Below are 24,007 nucleotides of genomic sequence, written 5' to 3'. Positions count from 1 at the left end.
AGCAGCGTGGTTTAGTGGAAAGAGCCCAGGCTTGGGAGTCAGAGGTCGTGCATTCTAATCCCAGCTCCACCACACCACTGTTATGTGACTTGGGCAAGTCACTTAACTTCTCTGTGCCTCAGTTCCCTCATCTGTAAAATGGGGATTAAGACTGTGAGCCCCATGTGGGGACAACCTGATTAACTTGTATCTACCCCAGCGCTTAGAACAATGCTTGGCATATAGTAAGCGCTTAGCAAATACCATCATTATTATTATTGTTATTGAGTGCTTACTATCCAAAGAAGCAGCATGGCTCAGTGGAGAAAGAGCACGGGCTTGGGAGTCAGAGGTCATGCGTTCGAATTCCGGTTCTGTGTGACTGTGGGCAAGCCACTTAACTTCTCTGTGCCTCAGTTACCTCATCTGTAAAATGGGGATTAAGACTGTGAGCCTCATGTAGGACAACCTAATTACCCTGTATCTACCCCAGCGCTTAGAACAGTGCTCTGCACACAGTAAGCGCTTAACAAATACCAACATTATTATTGTTATGTGCAAAATTCTTGGGAGAGTACAAAACAGGGTGGGCAGAAACATTCCCTACCCACAAAAGACTTTCAGTCTAAATATATCTTTAAAAGTAACAAATTAGGACTCCAGCTCAGGCATATATTTCAACTGGAGTACATAAATCAAAACAGAATTAGAGGTTGATTGCACATCTGATTCATTTTTCTTTTCCTCAGGTCACAGATTTCTTGCCATCATCATTTTTACTCCACTTTAGGAGTTTTGTACTCACAATCTCTCGGCCTACTTTGTAAATTATTTTATATCTGCCTCCCCAGGTAGATTGTTTGCTCTTTAAAGGCAGGATCTTACCTTCAACCTTTGTTGTATTCTCCCAAGGAAGTATACAGAGCTTGACGCACCGTAGTAGCTCAATATGTACTATTAATTGATTGCTGAAGTATGGAAGACTAGGACATGAACACATAACCAACTCCATCTTGGGTCACAATACTGGCCCATTCAGCTCAGTATTCTTCTCTGACAGTGGCACCAAAGGACGTTTGAAGAACTGTGTAATGATTACTCTCCTTGACATCCATTTTCAGGGGCAGAGATGAACCATCTAACATCCCCAGCTCTTCCTTCTAATAACCCAAGTGGACCTAAGATCCCCAAATTTCTCTAAACCCTTCAAGCTGGATATATGTATTTACATAAAATTTGAATTATTTTTTTCCTCAGATGCCCTACCTTCTTTCCTCGTGTCAAAACTCATTTGCCCCTTTCCTGCCTCTACTCTATGAGAGATTCCTGCAGTTGATTCCCATCTGCCTGGCATTGCACCATTCAGAATAGCTTAATGTCATCTGCACCCTCCCTTGTGTACTCCCTCTTCCAGATCATTTATGAAGATGCTTAACAAAACTAGTCCTAACTCTGATTCCCTTGGGGTCCCCACTATTTACCCTTCTCCATCCTGAAAAGTGCCCAGTTATCTCTACTTTCTGTTTCCTGTCCGTTAGCCAGTTTTCTATCCATAATAGAACATTCTCTCCAGTCTCATGATAACTCAGTTTTTTTTTTTCAGTCTTTGGTGTGGAATCTTGTCAAAGGCCTTTTGAAAAATGTTCATGGGTCCTTCAGCGCTTATTGGTCCCTTAAAGAACTCCAGTGGTCTAGAGAGTTATTCAGGATATCTCTGTGAGGATAATTGCAGCCTCCCACTACTACTATTGACCTCAGTTTTGCAGCTTCTCTAATCTTTTCTAACATTTCCTGTTCTGTTTCCTCATCCTAGTCAGGTGACCTATAGTACAGCCTTCTACAGTGCTTCTGTTGTTTAAGTATGAAATTTCTACCCAGAGAAATTCCACTGCACTCCTCTCGTAAGATTTTTTATGTTACTGTTTATGTCGTCCCTCACACATAGTGCCATTCTCCCACCTGTCCTTCCTACGGAGTTTATAGCCGGACATCATATTATATCCCACTGGTTTTCTTCTCTCCCCCAAGTCTCAGTGATGCCAATTATGTCTAGGGTCATGCTGGTTGCCAAGGATTTCAATTCACCCAGTTTATATTATAGGCTTCTACCATTATTGAGGAAATGTTTGTATATTTTGGCTTTTGGTTTTGGGATTTTTTTTTTCCTTTTTTCAGCATCTGCCAGATTCCCTGTTTAATGAGCAATCTAATTTTCCCTTGTTATGGCTTCAAATGACCTATGGAATTCCCTTCAGGCCTCCCCAGCGAGTGCATGCGTTTGAGCCCTGTCCCTCCCAGAGCTCGTCACCCTGTATCAGGTACTTTTCTGTACTCGTCAGCTTTCCCCCGGTTTTTAGTTGAACTGTTCCACCACCTTTTTAAATGTTAGTATCCAACAGCCTGGTGTTAGTCATGTTTGTTTTAGAAATATTTGCCCTGTGCTATGGTTCAAGTTTTGTTATGATCCCAGCCTTATGGGGATAGTGTGTATTGGAAAACTGGCTGAGTTTATGGGTAAACTGTTTGAAAAGAAACAGCAAAATCCCCATGTCTTAACGTCTCAGACAATTGCTTGCACTAGTTGCTTCTGTCATAATTTTCATGGAGCAGCTAAAAACCATCTGTTTGTGGCATACAGACAGGGTTGTTGTTATTGGTCTTTATTTTTTTTTTTTGGCTTTGAGCTTGTGTACATGTGCAAACATGTACATGTTCTCCCACTGTAGACTGTAAGCTCACTCTGAGCAGGGAATGTGTCTAACAACTCTCTTATATTGTTATAATGTACTTGCCCAAGCGTATAGTACAGTGCTGTGCCCAAGTTAAGCTCTCAATAAATCCTACTGATTAATTACAAACTATCTTGCTAGATCAGTAGTCCCCCTGACCAACAGCTGTTACTTGTAGGTGCTGAAGGTCTGGGCTGCTCCCTTCAATCCTGGTACTAGCCTGTCTGCTTGGTTCAGAAAATAGCTCTGTGTTAGAGAATCATCCTCATATTCCTGCAAGTGAGAGTATTCCTGGACCTTGTGATCCCTCATACCAGAGCCTGCCTATAGGGAGCTTCACAACTCTTTTTCTCTGTGATATTTCCAGGATCCACTCCTTCCTCCTCAACCAAAAGGTCCTGGCCATATCCCAGTTTGGCCACTTGATCAGTCTCCTCATTAGTCTCCCTGATTCCAGTTTCTCTCCTCTCTCATCTACACTTAATTCTGCTGCTGGAGGATTTTTCTAAGCCATCGTTCTGCACGTATTATTCCCGACTTCTCAGAAACCTCTAGTGGTTATCCATTCCTCCCCACATCAAGCAGCAATTTCTGACCGCTGATTTTAAGATAGTCAACTCTTCCCTCTTTCCTCTCTCATTCCACCCCAGCTCATGCTCTGCGTTCCTTTCAAAGTGACCTACTCACCATGCCCAGTTTTCATCTGTAGGGTCACTGACTCTTGCTCACACCTTTTCCCTTTCCCAGAGTGCTCTTCCCCTTTAAACCTGACTGACCACAGCGCTTTTCATATTCCAAGTCTATCTGAAATCTCATCTCCTCCAGGAGACCTTCCCCATTTAGTTTCCAGTCTCCCCTGGCCTAGTGGCAGCATGGCCTAGTGGAAAGAGCGCGGACCTGGGAGTCAGAGGATCAGGGTTCCAATCCCACCTCTGCCACTTGTCTGCTGTGTGAACCTGGGCAAGTCACTTAACTTCTCTGTGCCTCAGTTACCTCATCTGTAAAATGGGGATTAAGACTGTGAGCCCTATGTGGGACACAAACTTTGTCCACCCTAGTTAGGTTGTGTGTGTCCCAGGGCTTTGAACTGTGCCGGCACATAGTAAACCCTTAACAAATACCATTAAAAAAAAACTCCCCTTCTCCTCCTCCAGCCCTTGCACACTCACATCTTTGACTCGTCTTTGACTTTGACTTTTGTTTAATGAGATGTACATCACCCTGATTCTATTTATTTGCTATTGTTTTAATGAGATGTTCTTCCCCTTGACTCTATTTATTGCCATTGTTCTTGTCTGACTTTCTCCCCCGATTAGACTGTAAGCCCCTCAAAGGGCAGGGCCTGTCTCTATCTGTTGCCGATTTGTACATTCCAAGCGCTTAGTACAGTGCTCTGCACATAGCAAGTGCTCAATAAATATTATTGAATGAATGAATCTTCCCATCACACTTTTGTTCATATCTTACATATCCTATTACTTAGGTACTGACTCAAGTACGTATCTCTTTTTCCTTCTTCCTCTACAAAATAATTTAGTTTACTGTGTCCCCTTCCAGACAAGCCTGATAATTCTAGTATACTTTCTCACGTGCTTAGTACAGAACTCTGTTCCCACCAAATGATTGATAAACATTATTGATCGATTGATCGATTGAGTCAATAACTCTTTGTGAGCATACCCCAACCTCAAACTCAGACACCTGAGACCTTTTCAACCAGGCCAGCATGGGAGTCCAAAAAACCGTGAACCTCTACCCGCTACCATGGAGAATGGACCCTATCATCTCATAGTGGCCATTCATTCAAACATAATTATTTGACTCTTACTGTGTGCAAAACACTGTACTAAGCACTTGAGCCAGGAGCGGGTGCCTCACCTGACACACGGTGTTAAGTCTATCCATGCCCAGATTTTGAGTCTAAAATGTGTCTTTCCCCAGGGGGAAAACGTCAATTCCAAAAATATGTATGCCCCTTGCAGCTTCCGATTCTATGTCTTATAATCATGTAACGTTATTCATTGAGCCCTAACTGTTTGCTTGGTGCCAATAAAGGCACTTGGAGATAAATCTTGTTTGATTTAACCACTTGTTGTAAAGCCAGTTCAGAGTTAAAAAGAGGCAAGCTAAATTGCAGATGACCAAGTAGCAAAGCTCTGGAAACAGTCACATGAATACTGCATTATCAAAGAATCAAAACATCTTAAGATGGAGAAGATTTAATTGGTGATTTGGTTCTCTGCCCTCCAGGAGAAGAACCAGGCAAGACCACGGACAGAATGAGAGGCAGAGAGAGGAATTTGAGGAAGTGTCCAGAGCACAACAGTGCTGTTGGTTGAAGGGGCTTTGAAATGTCACGGTGATTTACCATCTTCATTAGTATTAGAAACCCCAGTCCCATTCAACTTCCACATGGTTAGTTGATGATACCGGAGTCTTTGAAGTCAGTCAAGGTGGGAACAAAAGATCCCATGAGCCTTTTCACCTAAAGAGTAGAGTACCAGAGCCTTCCAAGCAAAATCTGCTCTCTCCATCACAAAGAATCCCGTGTCCAAAGCGGGCCATTGTTATGGCAGGGTTGCATCTTTGTCTCTGCCTCCTTTACTAAAACCAGTTATGTAAAGCAGGAGGTGGCCACAGACTTAACTCTCAAAGTTAGTCTGGGCCAAAATGAAATCAGTCTGCAGCCAAGTCAGATTGTAATTAAGATTTAAAAAAGCTACCGATGCTTAAGGCCATCCAGTAGTATCATACTACTTCCGAGAAGGGGAGGAGCTGGGGAAAATTTGATAAGGAGGCAAAGTATTCAGTAGGTTGATAAAGGCTAGTGGAATTGAGACAGGCATAACAATTAAGCAAGTTTAAGCCCTCACTTTGTAAAGTATTTTGAGGTGCTTTAAGCCCCCAAAGGGTTCTGAAACCAAACAAGAGCTTGGCCTCATTGCTTTTCCTGGAAATCCATAATTTGTGAGGATCCGTCCTGAAGGAGCCAACATTTTTGCAGTTACTCCTCTAATTATTTAATTATAATTATTGGCCATAAAAGAGAAAATAATTCATTCAATTGTATTTATTGAACACTTACTGCGTGCAGAGCACTGTACTAAGCGCTTGGGTTAGTCTACAATACAACAATAAACAGACACATTTCCCTGCCCACAATGAGCTTATCGTCTAGAAGTAAGTGTTCAGTAAATACGTTTGGATGAATGAGTGAATAGAAGGGGGGAGACAAACATTAATATAAAGTAGCATTAATATAAATAAGTAAATTACAGATATGTACATAAACACTGTGGGGCTGGGAGGGGGGAAGAACAAAGGAAGCAAGTCGGAGCAATGCAGAAGGGAGTAGAAGAAGAAGAAGGGGGGAGCTTAGTTAGGGAAGGCCTCCTGGAGGAGCTGTGTCTTCAGTAAGGCTTTGAAATGGGAAAGAGTAATTGTCAGATTTGAGGAGGGAGGACGTTGCAGGCCAGAAGCGGGACGTGGGATAGGGGTCTGAAGAGAGATAGGCAAGATCGAAGCACAGTGAGAAAGTTAGCATTAGAGGCGCAAAGTGTGCAGGCAGGGTTATAGTAGGAGAGTAGCGAGGTGAGGTAGGAGGGGGCAAGGTGATTGACTGCTTTAAAGCCATTGGTGAGGAGTTTTTGTTTGATACGGAGGTGGACGGGCAACCACTAGAGTTTTTTGAGAAGTGGGCAACCACTGGACGTTTTTGTAGAAAAATGATCCGGGCGGCAGAGTGAAGTGTGGACTGGAGTGGGGAGAGGCAGGAGGTTGGGAGGTCAATGTGGAAGCTGATACAGTAATTAAGGTGGGATAGGATGAATGTATTAATGTGGTAACATTTCAAATAGAAAAGAAATGGGCGAATTTTAGCAATTTAGTTGTGAAGGTGGTAACGACAAGATTTAGTTATGGATTGAATTGAATTTAGTGGGTTGAATTAGAGAGAGGAGTAAAGGATAATGTCAAGGTTATGGGCTTATGAAACAGGAAGGATGGAGGTGAGATCTACAGTGATGGGAAAGGCAAGTGGAGGACAAGGTTTGGGTGGGAAGTTCTGTTTTGAACATGTTAAGCTTGAGGTGACGGGAGGACATCCAAGTAGAGATGTCTTGAAGGCAAGAGGAAATGCCAGATTGCAGAGAGGGAGAGCGATCAAGGGCTGGAGATGTGGATTTGGGTATCATCCTTGTGGAGGTGGTAGTTGAAGCCATGGGAGTGAATGAGTTCTCCGAGGAAGTGGGTGTAGATGGAGAATAGAAGGGGACCCAGAACTGAACCTTGAGGGACCCCTATAGTTAAGGGGTGGGAGGCAGAAGAGGAGCCTGCAAAGGAGACTGAATGAATGGCCAGAGAAATAAGAGGAGAACCAGGATTTAAAAACCATCGTGTTCTCTCTTCTCTGTTTCTATGCCAGGAGAGCCCTGTTTGAAATGAAAGTGTGTTGGGGAAGTAGAAGTTAGCAAGTTGAAGAAGGAAACGAGTCCACTGATGGAATGAAGTGTTAATTTAGGAGTCTATTCAGTTTCTGATCCACAAGAATGTACTTTTAATTAATATTGATGGGAGTTTAATAGGCAAGTCACGACAGTCTAGACAGACACCCTCTTCCAATACACACAAATCCTATTTCATTCTGTGGCAATTACGTTCTGCTCACAAATCAGTGCTTTATTTCATAGCAGCTTTGCAGATGCATTCAGTAACCACATTAGAGATGTGCTTACAAAACGTAGTTGATGTCCCCTCTGCTTCTTGGGAGATGCAACCTATCCCATTTCCAAATGCAGTTTCTGTGATGTTGGTATCTCCACAGTCCACACTGCCCGTTGCTGACAAAGGAAGGTAGGTTTCGGTATACAATAGAAAATTTCTGCTCTGCCCTTGTGGTTAAGAAGGCCTCGGCTAACTCTCAGGGGAGGGAGTGTGGGAGATTTTGCAGTGAGCCAGGGATTACAGAGACAGCAGTAGTCGGAGACCTCCCCCAACCCCCTCCAAAATCCCACAGGCAGATTTGAAGGGAGACATAGGACAGATAAAGAGCCAGATGTATAGATTTACCAGGCAGGTAAAGCTAAGCTCAGAACACACAGAAAGACTCAGACACATCCAGGGAGACACACAATCAAAACTCAAACAAAGAGACACAAATACACTGATGGGAACTTCCATAGAAATCCACATAGAGAAAAACAGTACAGCAGAGATATCAAAACATGAATATCTAGATCCTGAACAGGGACACAGATACATTATATTATTCATTTACAGTACATAGATTTCAAAAAATAAGTCTTTCCCCCAAATAAAGAAAAATTAGATATCGTGATTACTCAACTCTCTATTCCTCATAGGCTCAGTGACTCCTAGTCCACAATTTTGCAAGACATCAGGTTTGCCCAGGACATAGCATAGGCTCAGGAGTCTGATGACCTGGGTTCTAATCTCCCCTCTGCCACATGCCTGCTATGTGACCTGGAGAAAGTCATTTAAGTTCATAGTGCCTCAGTTTTCTTATCTGTAAAGTGGGGATTAAATTCCTGTTCTCCCTACCTCTTAGACTATGAGTCACATGAAGGACAAGAATTGTGTCTACCCTGATTATCTTGTATTGACAGCGATTAGTACAGGGCTTGGCACATAGTAAGTAATTAACAAATGCCAGAATTATCATTATTATCAGCTCTAATATTTTATGAGGTTTCACTGTTCATAATATGCTGTTAAGCCCAAGTTAAGGGATACATAGAATTCATGACTACAGTATCTGGGCAGAATAGGCTCCAATCAAACAATCATATCTGTTGAGCACTGTACTATGCACTTAGGAGAATACAATGCAAAAAAGTAGGTATAGACAGTCCAAGCCCACAGGGAGCCTACAAGACTGACATTAAAATAAAATACAGATGAATATGTCCATGTTTTGAAGGGCTTAGGGAGGAGAGGCTGTCAAAGTACTTAAGGGTAACAGAATTAAGTCACAGGTGACATAGAAAGAAGGACTGAGGCAGAGAAATTAGTGTTTAGTCAGGGAAGGCCTCATGGAGGAGATGTGATTTTATTAAGGCCTTTATGATGGGGAGAGAGGTGATCTGTTGGAAATAACAGATACAATAGTGATAATGATAATAGTAATGATGGTATTTGTTAAGCACTTACTATGTGCCAAGCATTGTTGTAAGCACTGGATAATGATAATAATAATACGAAGGGGGAGGGAGGTCCAAGCCAGGGGTTTGGTGGCAAGCAAGATGAGATCAGTTGGGACATAGTAAAGTACTTCAGTTACGGTACTTCCATGAAGCTCCTCTAGAATGATTAGATGTTGTGCTGGAATTTCCAAACTGCACCTCGGATCGGAAAACAGTTCTTTTTGGCTCTGATGAATATTGGGCTCTGATGAAAAAAACATTTAAACTCAGCGCTTTCTTGTGAAGGGTATTAAGTGAATAGGGTGGTAGGTAAGAACAGCTAATTTACCTGAAAGGCTCATGCTAGCAACACAAGCATCACTATCCCCGCATCTCAAGTGCTCCGTTCTTCCCCCGAGGCCACAGCAGTTTTCAAAGCGACATCAAAAATAGGCCAAAGGGAATAGACTGAAAATGAGCCAGACTGATTGGGATTATTCATGGGAAGAACTTCCTGACCTTATGGGTTGCGAGAGAGTGGAAATGATCCAAAGCCCAGGGTGTGGAGTCTCCTTCTTTTAGGAATGGTTTGAGGCCAGTCCGTTTGAAGATAGACCAGGCTGAGGGTAGCCTCTATGACCTCTTCCTAGTCCTTCTGCCCTATCATTCTGTGTCCTGCCAAATGCTCTTGTTGGGGACAATCCTCCTGATCCTGAAGTCATACAATTCTGGGGTACCACAAAAATGCCCAACCTCTGAGCCAGATGTCTCCCAGCCTTGCTTACTAATTTAGTTCCCAGTTGTGATTAATAGCTTCTCTAGTGCCAACCAGCCTGAAACCAAGTAATTACAGTACGGATGCACACAAGAACTTTTCAGGGAAGTACCCACCCATTCGCCTTGCCTTCGGTGATTATGAAATGGGAGGGAATGTTCTCTGGGTACCAAGGGCCTATTTTTAAAAAAGCATCTTCTCCACCCACCTATGTTGAGTAAGGGTCAACAGGTTGAGGTCAATTCTCCCCAGTAACAGCTGCACAACACCCAGAGCAGCAGGATGGAAAGAGACACACACTGTTCCTCTCCATAGCATCCCCTTCTTCCCGCTTCCCACTGATGGCAACTGTTTTTTTGTTGGGGTTCAGGTCAGGTGGGCTAGCAGTGAGTCTGTCCCCGGAGCAGCCCCTCCCTTGCCACGCATTTAGACTTCTCAGCGGCACCTTCCTCTGGTGGCACGGTGCACAAAGCTGGACTCCACCACGCGGTGCCTAAGCGCACTACTGTATTTTCATGGCTAAAGTTTGCAAGAGAGTCTCTTTCACTGACATGCTCATGGATGCAGCCTCAATATCGGCAGGATCATCTTTGAAATGAAGGACAGCTCTACATCTCCACAAGATGCAGAGTCTCCCCAGCCCCTAGCAGTGTCACAGTTAGTATAATAATAATAATAATAATAATAATGTGGTATTTGTTAAGTGCTTACTATGTGCAGAGCATTGTTCTAAGCGGTGGGGTGGATACAGGGTAATCAAGTTGTCCCACTTGAGGCTCACAGTCTTCATCCCTATTTTACAGTGAGGCACAGAGAAGTTAAGTGGCTTGCCCACAGTAACACAGCTGACAAGTGGCAGAGCTGGGGTTCAAACCCATCACCTCTGACTCCCAAGCCCGGGCTCTTTTCACTGAGCCATGCTGCTTCTCTAGTATCTCTAGGGGCTTGGGTTAGCCTCGGCGGGAGGTGGCCTCGCTGCAGGCACCTGTGAGAGGATTAAGATCAGCTGTTCTGGAATCCTCAGAACGATTATTTGAATAGGCGTCAGCTGTTCTAGGCCCAGACTTCATGATCATTCCAGAAAAAGCGAGGGAGTTAGAAGGGGTCATTGGTGCAAGCCAGGGTGGTGGTTGTGAAGGGAGGATCGGCTTCTCAGTCTCGGGAGAGCCCTGTGATTTCCATCATCTGGAAATCTTACCTTTCAGGATGGGGGCAGCTAGACTCGAACCTGCTTCGAGAGTGCAACTGGAGAAGAGATTCAGCTATGGTAGGTTTCATGTGGTAGCTTTTAATGGGTCTCTTACCCTGGAGAATGGCTGATATTATTATTTTTATCATTCAAACTGCATTAGAAGTGTGAAAAAAATCAGTATTTACCTACAGGAAAATGAAGTAATGTAGTAAGAGACTTCACAGTTAGTCTTTTGAGGTTTGGCAAACTAGGGGGATTAAGGAGGAAGAAGTGCATAAAGGTGCCTGGTGTGTTCCCCTTAAACTCCTGGATAAGGAAATAAGTTTTTTATGGTGGTCTTTAAGTGCTTATTATGTGCCAGGCACTGTACTAAGAGCTTGGGTAGATGCAAACTAGTTAGGTTAGACACAATCCATGTCCCACACGGGGTTCCCAGTCAATCCCTATTTTATAGATGAGATAACTGAGGCACAGAGAAGGTAAGCGACTTGCCCAAGGTCACACAGCGGACAAGGATTAGAACCCAGGTCCTTCTGACTCCCAGGCCTGTGTTCTATGCATGAAGCCTTGCTGTTTCTCAAGTCGATTGACAAATGTCTTTGGTTAATCAAGGGCCAATCTTCCAGCCAGTGGAGGTTAGGTTCCCCACTTCTAAATGGCTTTCTGTGTCTATTGACCTTGCCTCCTGATCTCAACAGGGCATAGTGACTAGAGCATGGGCCTGGGAGTCAGAAGGTTGTGTGGTTCTAATCCCAGCTCTGGCACTTGTCTGCTCTGTGATCTTGGGCAAGTCATTTTACTTCTCTCTGCCCCAGTTATCTCCTCTGTAAAATGGGGAATGAGGATGTGAGCCCCAACTGGGATAGGGACTATGTCCAATCTGATTTGCCTGTATCCACCCTAGCACATTGTACAGTGTGTGGCACAGTAAGTGCTTAATAAATATCACATTTATTGTTATTAATGTGTGTGGCTGATGAGTAGAACTAAATAAATATCATATTTCAGGTAGATAAATTGACCTGACCCTGGAAACCAGTGAATCCTAACTGGAAAAGAAGAATCAGGGAACTCCAGAACTTTCTGCCCCTTCAGTTTTTGTTCCTTTAGTTAGGAGGCTGGGTTTATTTGGTCCTTGCTAATTTAGGTGAATGAGTGTTGGGGACTCCTTGGCCCCAGAGCCAAGTTTTACAAAAATCCCAGATAGAATTCCCTCCAAACCCCTTTGATTCAACAGTGGCCCCTTAGCATTGCAACAAACGGGCAGCTGCGAGAGAACCGTAGGCAACACGGAGAAGTTGATATCTTAAATGCACATAAATCCTGCATGCTGTGGCAACAAGAAAATGAATAACAAATATATGGCATGAAAATCCTCTTAAATTCCATGTCAATCCAAACCCCCGCATATAACACAGGGGTGCTTCTTTGAAATAATCCCCTAGCATGCCTGAACCAACAGCATATAGGCAAGATAGGGGATGGCCCTCTTAGGCCTGGGCCTGTATCTACAGAAAACGACAGAGCCTGCCAATAAATTAAGAGATGAAAGAGGAAAAAGGAATTGAGAAGTGCCAACTCTTTGCTCCTGGCCGGCCAGTCCCGGTTTATTCGATTGTAGCAGTGGGGGTTTCTTTAGCAATACTGTGACATTGTTAGTTCAGTGCCCGGCATGCAGTAAGCACTTAAATACCACTATTATTATTTTTATAGCAATACTGCATCAGAATCTCCCATTACTGTGGTATTTATTAAGCACTTATGATTTGTTGAGCACTGGGATAGATGCAAGTTAATTAGGTCTGAGAGAGTCCCTATCCCACATGAAGCTTGCAGTCTAAGTAATACCCTTAGATTCTCAGTATCAGGGATTGAACAAGCCTCATGGAGAGTAAAGCACTTTCACCTTGAACTGGGGATGTAAGTTTGGGGAAGGGAGTTTAAAGACTCAGGCACTTCTGGAATAGTCCCTGAAATGATGTTTGCTTTTCCTCTCCAAAATTTCAGAGCGGTCCCTTGTTCTCCATTTAGGCAACCACCATGCTGGTTCAGGAAGTCGTCGTTATCCAGTCTTGACTACTGTATCAGCTTCTTCACTGAGCTCCCTGCCAGGCTATATTTTACTTTGCCATGTGGCTCATTTTTCTTGAACATCTCTCTGTATGTACTCCCCCATCTTAAATCCTTCAGTGGTTACCCATTCCTTTCCAAATTGAATAAAAACTCCTGACCTCTGGTTTTAAGGCCCCCATTCAGCACTTCACTTAATTCACACTCTCTTCCACTACAGCCTAACTTGCATTCTCCATTTCTCTCAAGCTTAACCTACTTACTGTGCCTCATTTTCATATCTCCCACCTCTGATCTCTTGTTCACCCCCTTATCTCTTGATTACCCCCTTCCTCCGGCCTGGAACTCCATATGCCTTCAAATCCATATGACCACTGCTCTGCCTGCTCTGCCTATGTTCACGGAACTTCTGAAATCACTTTCTTCCAGGAGGCCTTCCTGATTAATTTCTCTTTTTCTCAAGTTATTTTCAAAATACTACTTTGGCACAAACTACACACATGTGTACATATAATTCTAACTTCTCTGCTATATATGGAAACATTAACTCACACATATCCTCTTTTCATTTGTCCTCTTACCTGTAAATGAGCTCCCCTGCTAGAAAATAAGGTCTCTTAGGACAGGGGTTGTTTCTACCAGCTGTAACGTACTCTATGAACTGCTTAGAACAGTGTTGTACACAGAGTTGACACTCAATACTCTTGACAGAAGAATCAATATCCATGAATTATTTCCAGGCTTAATAGAGTGCTTCACACATTCTGAGCACTAAATAAATGGTAATAGCATTAGTATTGTAATTTGAGAGGTTAGTGTTGTGAATTCAGGCCAGTTATTAATTGTCCCTTTATTGCGGTAATTTGTCAACTAAATTTTGACTCTATTCAAGTTAAGGCTGGAGAATGTAGGGTAATGTCATAGGTGTGGCAATACTCAAGCCCCTTTTGTTGCTGGAACTGGTAGTGATCCGTTCTGTGACATTAATCCAGATTTTTGAGCAGTACAGAGCTCAAGAACAAATTATCGATGACCCCTGAGTGGTACACATCAACTTCCATCTCAAGGTCGATGACTTTTTTGTTGGTTTTATAGCTGAAGTTTAAGTCAACTGAAGGCTTTGCTGACTCCGACAGTGCTCAGTGTAATTTCCTTGTTCCTTTTAAAAGCCCTGGGATAGCACACTGCTGAGATAACAGAACGTATGTGTTTTTAGAGGAGCAGCTAATGGTATGCTGAATATTGGGACATAATTGATGGAGGATCACTATTTTCTTACCATTTATGGGACGACCAAAGAGTGTTGCACCTTGTGCAAAATAATACACAAGAAACTAAACACCTTTGAGGGGAGGGCAGCTAATTTTCAGTCAATGACATGTCTTAAATCATGTGCAAGAAAGTTGACAACCTTGCTTTTCAGTGCTGGGGCTGCAAATTGAAGATGCCACCATCCATGCGATATTGAACAGCAATATCTCTGTTGCTCCTTTGTGCATCTATCAGGATTGTTGCATAATAAATGATAAGCAGCAGAGGCAGTAGGCAGCCTGGTTTGGTGCCACTGGCGACGGTAAATAGTTCTGACAGTTTTACGGAGTCAGCAACACTGGCAAGTGAACCGTCATGAAACAACTGGCTGATCTTGACAAATTTATCTGGAGAGCCAAATTTACCTAAAAACTGCCACGGGTCATCCTGAGAAACTGTGTCAAAATAGGTCAATGAGCCCAGAATGAAGATCACAGTTTTGGCTCCCAATGCTCTTCCTGGACCAGTCTGACTGTGAATCTCATGCCCTTAGACAAGTGGCCAGACCACACTGACTTTTTGACAAGACTTGTTCAGTGTTTCCCTGTGGGTTTATTTGCCCAAATTTTGGTCAGCATTTTGCTGGCCCAAGATAGGCGTGAAAGGCTGAAATGACTAAAGCATTGGTGACCGTTGCCACTTGCATGGTCACTGCTCTGTTTGTGTCGATGACCGAGGTTGACTTTGACTTCGTATGGCAGAGATTCCATCTCTGACAGTACTCTGGGAATAGTTGTGCCGGATTTATGTGAAGTTTATTCGACTATTTCAGCGGGGATGTCATTAAGGCCAGGTGTCTTACCATTAAACACATGTTTAATGGCCTTGAGAACGCTTGCAAGGGTTGAAAGAGAGATGAGTTGCTTCTGAATTTGAAACAGTAAATAAGTTGAATGCTTCTTGCGGAGCAATTTAGTAAATTGTTGGGCCGCCTTGGCTCCACTCCTCCGAATGACCTTGAGGCCAGTTATCAAGACTTGTCCACCTTCCGTTGGTCTAAGTCCTAGGTTGTCGACTTGTCCACGGATTGCTATACCTAGGTCTCTCTCTGACCATTGACCACTTTGTTTTCATTGCCCAAATCTCTGCACTTCACAAGCGTGATTCTCTAGGAAGTGATCATTGATGAATTTCTGTCCCCAGTCTGGGCTATGATGCCTAAATTTCAGCGGACCTTTTACGGCGGAGTCATTCTCCATCTCAACAGTCCCAGTGTTTACTCTCTGGGTGAACTAAAAGCGCTGTTGCAGCCGTGAGCGCTGCTTCACGTAGAACCCAACAATCGATTCCAATTTATCCAGCTGAGGCAGGCGTACTTTGTGAATCTCATTTGCCAAATAACTACAATTTTCAATTTGTTTAAGTCGAGGAATATTAAATCATCTGATTGGTTTACTGCATCTCTGGTGGCAGGACTTCTGAACTGCTAGATTTAATTGACTGTGCGTCATCTGATAATCTAGTCTGCCTTTCAGCACCATCACACAAAATGTAAATGAGTCTGAGATCTGAAAAATTATCTAGAGAACTAGGACAGAACCAATAAGATGACAGTGTACTCAGCAAAGGAGAATCCAGGAGATCTTATGTATACTTGCATGTTGAAAGATGGTGTCAGTAATGACTAACTTTATTTTTACTAAGCATTGTTCCATTGGAGGTTTCTTTCCCAACCCCATGCTAGTTAAGAACTTCATCTCACTCAGCAGAGATTACAAATACCTTATGCATCCAAATCACCATTAAGAAGAATTTGATTTTTCTGTGGCCCTGGTGAAATACCATCATTCAACTCTGTTTTAGTTTTTTTATTTTTCCATGGCACTCTACATATCTTCTCTATTACTTCCTCCAACTTGTAACTGCTTTGTGTGTTTGTGTTCTCCTCTACATCATAAGCTCCTTGGGAGCAGGGGTCAGATATACTAATTCCATTGCACTCTCTAGAATGCTTAATACAGAGTTAAGCAAACAGTAGATTCTCAAATTTGATTTATTACATAGGCATTGATTGGATGCCATCTAGGGAGAAGGATGTTTGTTTCCCAATTCAATTCAAAACTCATGAGAAGCAGCATGGTTTAGTGGAAAGAGCATGGTCTTAGGGGGTTCTAATCCCTGCTCCAGCACTTGTCCGCTGTGTGACCCCTGGGCAAGCTACTTAACTTCTCTGTGCCTCAGTTACCTCATCTGAAAAATGGAGATTAAGATTGTGAACCCCACATGGAACAACCTGATTACCTGTATCTACCCCAGTGATTAGAATGGTACTTGGCACAGAATAAGTGCTTAAATGCCATAATTATTTTATTATTATTATTATTACTCTTCATCTCAGTGGGGCTCAATTAATACCAGGGATGATAAGAATGATTGTGAATTAATACCCCAAGCTGGATGAGGGGCTCCCCAGCACGAATTCAAGGAAGCTGGATTTGAGAAACGAGAGATCAGTGGATGGCCAGAAAGAAAGGGGTGACTTTTTTTTTTCCAACAAGAAAATATCTAGGGTGAATGGACTGGGCTCGCAGGACAAGACCCCAGTTCCACAATGCTCTGGGAAAAATTTGGGGTCATTTTTGGCTGATTGCCCAGTTGTGTGTGTATTGGAAAGCACTCAGCTTAGCCCCTGTGCCTTACTGCACATTTAAGGCAATCCATGAATCAACTGCCTCATCTGACCTGCCCTATCAATTAATCAAGGCTCTCTGGTTCTTTATTAGGGATTAATGTATATGTTGGGGGTTCAAATGTCATACATTTGGTGCTAGGTAGACACGGCATGGCCTACTGGTTAGAGCATGGGCCTGGGAATCAGAAGGACCTGGATTCTAATCCCAGCTCTGCCACGTCTGCTGTGTGACCTTAGGTAAGTCACTTCACTTCTCTGTGCCTGTTACACATCTCTAAAATGGGGGCTAAAACTGTGATCCCCATGTGGGACGGGGACTGTGTCCAACCTGATCTGCTTGTATCTACCCCAGCGCTTAGTACAGTGCTCGACACATAGAAGCGCTTAACAAATATTATCATCATCATTATTATTATTATTATTATTATTATAGTGACGTGGAGGGAGAGAGAGGGATATTGTGTGAGCTGACAGTTTTGGGCACCATGGACAGCCCAAAAAACAAACAAATAGATTTTGGGGCAAATTAAGCCCAAGTGGTCTTTGGAAGACCAATTGACTCGACTTAGCATATTTTGGACACGTAATTCATTCATTCATTCAATAGTATTTATTGAGCACTTACTATGTGCAGAGCACTGTACTAAGCGCTTGGAATGAACTAGTCGGCAACAGATAGAGACAGTCCCTGCCGTTTGACGGGCTTACGTAATCTGGAGGACTAATCCTCTGGAGAAGACACTAATGCTAGGAAAAGTCCAAGGAAAATGTGGAAGAGGCAGACCAGCAGCTAGTTGGATAGAAACCGTAACAATGATAACGGAAGAACTGTCGGCAAGGTTACGGATTACGGCAGAAGGCAGGACGCTCTGAAGAAAATATATCTGTAGAAGTGCTATGAGTCGGAAACGACTCGGCATTCGATAATAACAACACACCGGGTTGATGTCATGGAGGCAGAAGGAAGTTCCGTTCCCACCAACAGGTAACAGGGGAGAGTAATGGCGGTGGTAACCACCACCACGGTGGTTCCTCTTGACTGGATTGTGCCGCCATTCATGTCAAGACCATGGGCAGTTCCTGGAGATATGACAGAAAAGATCTCTCTACTCTTGGCTCCGGAAGGGGAAGAGCTCCCAGCCATGGCAACTGCCTCCTATGCAGGGCCTTATGGGATCCAGTCAACCGTAATTCAAGGGGTGGGACTGTGGCCATATTGCACAACCAGCCAATCTTTTTCATAATGTGGGACATCTGGTCACATGCATTTTTCTCAAGCTGCATGGTAGAGGGGGGCTCTTCTGCTGGAGCTGAGGGGTTCTCTAAATCCTTAAATTTTGGTTTCTTAATCCCATCCTTTTATCAGGATATTATTTGTCATCTTAGAGGAGAGGTTCTTTCACTAATTCTCTAAATTGGAAGCATCTTTCTCTCATCACTGCTGGGGAAGCCCTGCCCCCTTCTAGAATTTCCTCCCGACCGCACCCATGGGCTTGCTGCTTTCCCTTGAGCTCAGAATGGGAAATTAGCTCCTTTGTCCTCATCTTTATTTTTTTTCCTCCTCCCCTCCACCGTAGCCCTCCGCTCCCCCTTGGCCCCCTAACCCTCCTGGACCAACTAAGGCTGCACTGCAGCTCTCTTCTCCTTTCACCCCCCCAGCAAGTTATCAGCACTGAAATAGGGTTTGGGGTCCCTTTTGAGGACAAGAAGACTTGAGCAACATGCTGTCTTGTCCATGGTGGGAAAAGGCTCAAATTGCTGTTGAGGCAGTTCTTTCAAAGACAATGGGAGATTATTTTTTACATTTGCTGGGGGTGACTCAGATCAGCCTAACATTTCCCTCCTGTTTGCAGCTCTCGTTGTGCTGAAATGTATTCCTCTGCCTTGTCCAAATATTAATAATAATCCTTTGCACATCTATGGGTCTATTTCTAGAGGGTCCAAGTGCTGTGAGCGGGGACTGGTGATTTGATCTCTGCAGGGGAGAAAGCTAGTTCTAGCGATCACACACGGCATCTTCCAGCTGATAAATTCATAGCAGTTTAAAATCAATTGAGCCATCTTCTCACTACTTTAGAGAGACTCGGGGGGCTCTCCTGAGGTTGCATAGCTCTTCAACTGGGATTGGGGTTTAGGATTTCAGACCACCAAGCTTGTCTGCCAGCCTTTAATGAAAGCAACAAAGTCTGTCCCTCACTAAAACATCATGGGTCGCATCTCTCCTCCATCCCATCTCAGCTCGTCAGCTCTGAGTATCAGAGATGGATCGAAGGTCCAGAAGAAGAGGACACCGTATCCCGGTAGAAGCCAAAGTTCTTAAACGTGTGCTTCCTGGCTTTGAAAGTCAGCTTTTCAAAGGAATTGAGAGACACTTTTGCTGATAGCTGGTTAAAAACTCACTAATCGGGAAGTGGTTATCCAGTCTGAGTTTTTGGCTCTTTAACAGTCCATCCCTCACTTTTGAAGCCACAGGGATGAGCTCCAGTATGAATATACACACCTGTATTATATCTATTTAAAGCCAACAATCCTAGCTAATGGGAATGGAAACTAGTTGAGTTAAAAATTTGAAGAACAAACCCAATTTTGTGTGGACTTTTTTGCTTAGGTCTCAGTACTTGGTTTCTAATCCCGGCTCTGCCAGTTGTCTGCTATATGACTTGGCAAGTCACTTAACCTTTCTGTACCTCAGTTCCCTCATCTGTAAAATGGGGATTAAGACTGTGAGCCCTATGTATGTGCCCAACCCAATTATCTGGTATCTACCCCAGGACTTAGTATAGTGCCTGGCATGTAGTATGCACTTAAATACCACAATTGTTATTATTATCATTTTATTTTCATTATGCGAAGTAATGAAACGGTTTGGATAACTGGTATTTGGGTCATAGAATATTTTCTCCTTTGCAATGGGCTCTGGAAGGCAGTCATGTGTGGAGGGCCTTGGGTAAAGAAGAAGGTAGTGGGTCCCCTCCAGGGCCAGACTGCCCCAGCCAGTGTACAGGCATTTGCTCTGCAGCCTAGGGCAGAAGGTGCACTTTTTGCATTACAAAATTTTTTTTCTTTGAGGAGGGGAGCAGCAGACCTTCTGACCTGAGCCCCCAATCTCGCCCTCACAGGTGTCCTCCCATTGACCCCGACCCTCACAACTCTCCTCTGGAAAGCCCGACATCCTGGGAATTTGCCCTGAACTGACCCTACCCGTAGTTGGCTCCACCCCTGCATTCTTCTAAAGATAAAAAAAAAAACCCCACAGATTTGTGGCAGTAGGCTGAGAGTGTAGCAGTTTTTTGGGTTTTTTAAGGGGATTTAGTAAGTGCTGAGAAGCAGTGTTGCCTAGTAGACCATGGGCCTGGGCCAGAAGGACCTGAGTTCTAATCCTGCCTTTATTTTTTTGCTGTGAGTCACTTAACTTCTGTTGCCTCATTCACCTCATCTGTAAAATGGGGATTGACTGTAAGGCCCATATGCGACCAGGACTGTGTCCAACCTGATTAGCTTGTATCTGCCCCAGTGCTTAGTACGGTGCCTGGAATATAGTAAGTGCTTAACAAATACCATAAAAATAAAGTGCTCATTATATGCCAAGCACTGTATTGAGGATTGGGGTGGTTACAAGATGAGCAGGGTGTTGCTGACAGATAGTTTCCTCCCCCATGACTTTGAAAGTTTCTAAATAACTTGGCTTGACTAGGGGGAAGAGAGAGACAGAGAGCCATCAGATAAGGATGGACTCACTAAACAAGCTTTCCCTATCTGTAATTTATTTTATTGTGTGTCTCCTTAGGTTGTAAACTCTTTGAGGGGCAGGATCATTTCTACTCTATTGTACTCTTCCAAGTGCTGAGTGCAGGAAACACTAATAAATACCTCTTATTCAGTGATCGATCCATCATTACTTGAGTAATAATAATCGTGTAACTAAAAGCTTACTAAGTACTGGAGTAGATATAATCACACCAGTCACAGTCCCCATCCCACACGGTGCCCACAGTCTAAGGGTGAGGGAGAACAGCTATTGAATCCCCTGTTTACAGATGAGAAAACTGAGTCATGGAGAAGCTAGGTGACCCACCCCAGGTCACACAGCAAGCCAGTGGTTGATCTGGGATGAGAACCTTGGTCCTCTGAATCCCAGGCTTGTGCTCTTTCCACTAGACAACACTGCTTCCTAAAAAGTGATCACAGGCAGAGGGAGAGATTTCCCACAGGGATGGCATTAGTCTGTGGTTTTCCAGTCTGTAGTTTGGCAAAAGGCACAAGTCGGGGAGAGCCTGAAGCAAACTATGAGTGTTCCTAACCTACAGAAGTCCTATGGCCCCAGACTATCACCCCTTTACTGCTGAGCTTGGAGCACAGGTTGCCTGCTTCAGGCAGTCCTCCCTTCCAAGGCCATGAGGATTGTTCCCCGGCCCAGTCTACTTCCCATTCCTATTTGCTTAACCTGCTGGGTTAGGGCCGACACCCTTTGTCTGGGCGTTTATTTAAGATTTTGCAGCAAAAGGAACAGTACAATGGGGTCATTTTAAACTGTTGTGTAATGCTTATGTCTCTGAGAAAGCTGCAGTATCTGGTTGAAGCTGATTCCAGTTTAGGCAGGTTGTCTTAGCTTATTGAAACAGCAGAATAACTTAAAATTCAACCCAACCTCTAATATTTATTATCTAATTTGCTTCTTTACTGGTCCCTTTTTCAGATTACCTTTCTTTAGATTACTTATTTCCACCCATCAAGGGGACAAAGTCTTGCACATCAAATATCTGAGAACCCTGGATCTCCAGCAGGAGAGAGGGTGAAACTTACACAGCCCACTCAAAAAACAGATTCCTCTCTCTTCCCCTTATAGATCCCAGCTGGGTAAGGGGCAGACAGAAATAGACAAGGATCCAACCAGGCACTGTTGTCAGAAACTAGTTGAGTTGAGAACCATGGTGTTTGGTCAGTAGGAGGGGGTCACTAATAGTCCTGAAGCAGAGAATTCTGAATCCAGAGAAACTGTCGGCTATCATCTGACTAGTCAAAGGGGGAAATCTTACCCCGAGGAGAAAGGGGAGTTGGTTGGGAGGACGGAAACTATGAGGGAGAGAATTTTAAGCTTACTCTGCTAAACTGAAAATTGCTTCAGGATCCATGCTTATGCTGGGGTGGGGAATCCATTAACAGCATGGAAGCCGCAAGACATAGTGGATAGATCAGAAGTTTGTAGGTTCTTATCCCGGCTCCACCACTTGTCTGCTGTGTGACCTTGGGCAAGTCACTTTCACTTCTCTATGCCTCTGTTACCTCATCTGTAAAATGGGGATTGAGACTGTGAACCCCATTTGGGACAGGGAATATGTCCAACCCGATTTACTTGTACCCACCCCAGTGCTTAGTACAGTGCCTGGTGCATACAGTAAGCACTTAACAAATTACGCAATTATTATATTAATAACACTCAAGCCTCATAGTGTGGCTTAGGACGAATTGACAAGCCAGAGGGAAGGATAACAGAGGAAAGGGAGCTAGGGAGGGGAACTTGATCCATTTTTGAAAGGACTATAAAGTGTTTCGTAGGAGTGATGGTTAAGCTCACCTGGAGATGCCCATCCAAGATCCAAACACAAAGCGACTCTCTCACAGAGGTCACCACCCCAGAAGCCTCTGACTATCAGGTTGTCAGATGAGACTGCAGTCAAGGTAATATCTTTGGGGACAGAGAGGAAGGTATTTGTGGTGAGTTTCTGAGTCAGCCTGAGACTGTGGGTGGAGGTCATTTGAAGATGGTACTGCTGGCAGTGAGATTTCATCCGAGCATGTGAGTAGGCAGCATAGAACTGGATTCTGTGGGAATCAGGCTCTCTCATGGTGTAGAGAGGAGGAAAACGCCTCAGGAATCAGGCTTGAGGAGAATCTGGGACATTTTCCCACTTTAACAAGAACTCACTACTTCCTCACTCCATTCCTGCAGGGGAAATGGAGTTGTTGTTTGTCCATCTTTCTTCAGTCCTTCATAAGAGCTCTGGGGATTTCTGCTGTCCAACACTGTCCCTTTAGTACTTCCTCCGTTGACAGTATCCAGAAGCTGCTGCTGAACTGGAGATGGCTTTTATAGGAAGGTTGTACATTTCCAAAGTAGAGCATCTATAGTATGTGTCAGCAGGCTGATCTTCTATCCAGAGTAACGGCTTAGACTTCGAGCCATCAGATGGCCCACCACGGTGTCACTTCACCAGTGCGCTTCCAAACTCCCTATTTTATTACCTCTGAACCGCTGGTCCTTTCCTCAAATAGCACCCAGTGGGAAGGGTATGTATAGAGCGAGGGCACACAATCATACACATCCACATAGAAGTCCACATACACACATACGCACACACAAATCTGAAGAGCATTGGGAAGAGGTAAACTCTAGCCTTAATTCCTGGCTTCCACTACCCTGGGACACCAGGGCCTTGAACTACCTTAGTCTCAGCGATGTTATTTATGGCCGACTCTCCGCTGCTGATATATAACTCAGTCAGGTCAGTGTCCCCATTATAAACACACTTCCCGTGACCCCTCTCATTTCATCTTTGCCATAAAAGTTTGCAGAAAGTGGAAGCTTAGAGTTCAGTGTGTCCTTTCAGCCTAACAGAAAATAGCTTTTAGGTGGAAAGCAGTGGAAGAAAACAACTTACAAACCTGAAGACTCATGTTCTGGACTGCCTTTTGTGCTCTGTATAATTCATTATAATTTTCTGAGCTGAAATGCAGCAGGTGGTTAATCCATAAGGCCTTTTCATATTTCTTCTTTTCCCTCAAGGCAAGGAGAAAGGAAGAAAATTAAAAACCACCCATCTATATCATTTTGAAAAGACAGTCACACATGGGTGACCACTTCAGGGAGACTGTTTCCACAGGATTTTCTCTATATTGGACAAAATGGGCCATGATACTCTTTAAGACCATCGAGGCCCAAGGAACATGACAGCATCACAGGGTCCCTCAGTTATACTTTGGGTCAGTGCGGTCAGTCAAAATTATATTTCCTCAGCGTGGAGGTGCCCAATTCTCTTTCCCACACAAATTAACATCTTAAGATTTCCTGTTCTTCAGTCAGCTTCATGGGCCAACAGAGGAGAATAAATGAATAAAGCGAGTACAGTAGACTCTAGCTGTAAGATCTTTGTGGTCTGGTAATATGTCTATCAACTCTGT

The 24,007-nt window shown here is 43.8% G+C and overlaps 1 long non-coding RNA gene across 1 annotated transcript in view; it reads left to right on the top strand.

Annotated features, from left to right (window-relative positions):
• Nucleotides 1-10,756: 10,756 nt before the first annotated feature.
• The window catches only part of LOC103170005, a 164,837-nt gene continuing 151,586 nt past the window's right edge, over nt 10,757-24,007 (top strand). Inside the window, exon 1 of the long non-coding RNA XR_485911.3 lies at nt 10,757-10,890. This is a non-coding gene — a long non-coding RNA (uncharacterized LOC103170005). The remainder of the gene's footprint in view (nt 10,891-24,007) is intronic.

Source organism: Ornithorhynchus anatinus, chromosome 8 (genome assembly GCF_004115215.2).
Source record: "Ornithorhynchus anatinus isolate Pmale09 chromosome 8, mOrnAna1.pri.v4, whole genome shotgun sequence".
NCBI classification, from domain to species: Eukaryota; Metazoa; Chordata; class Mammalia; order Monotremata; family Ornithorhynchidae; genus Ornithorhynchus; species Ornithorhynchus anatinus.
The sequence above is the reverse complement of the archived record's forward strand: the minus strand, read 5'-3'. Positions and strand labels throughout refer to the sequence as shown.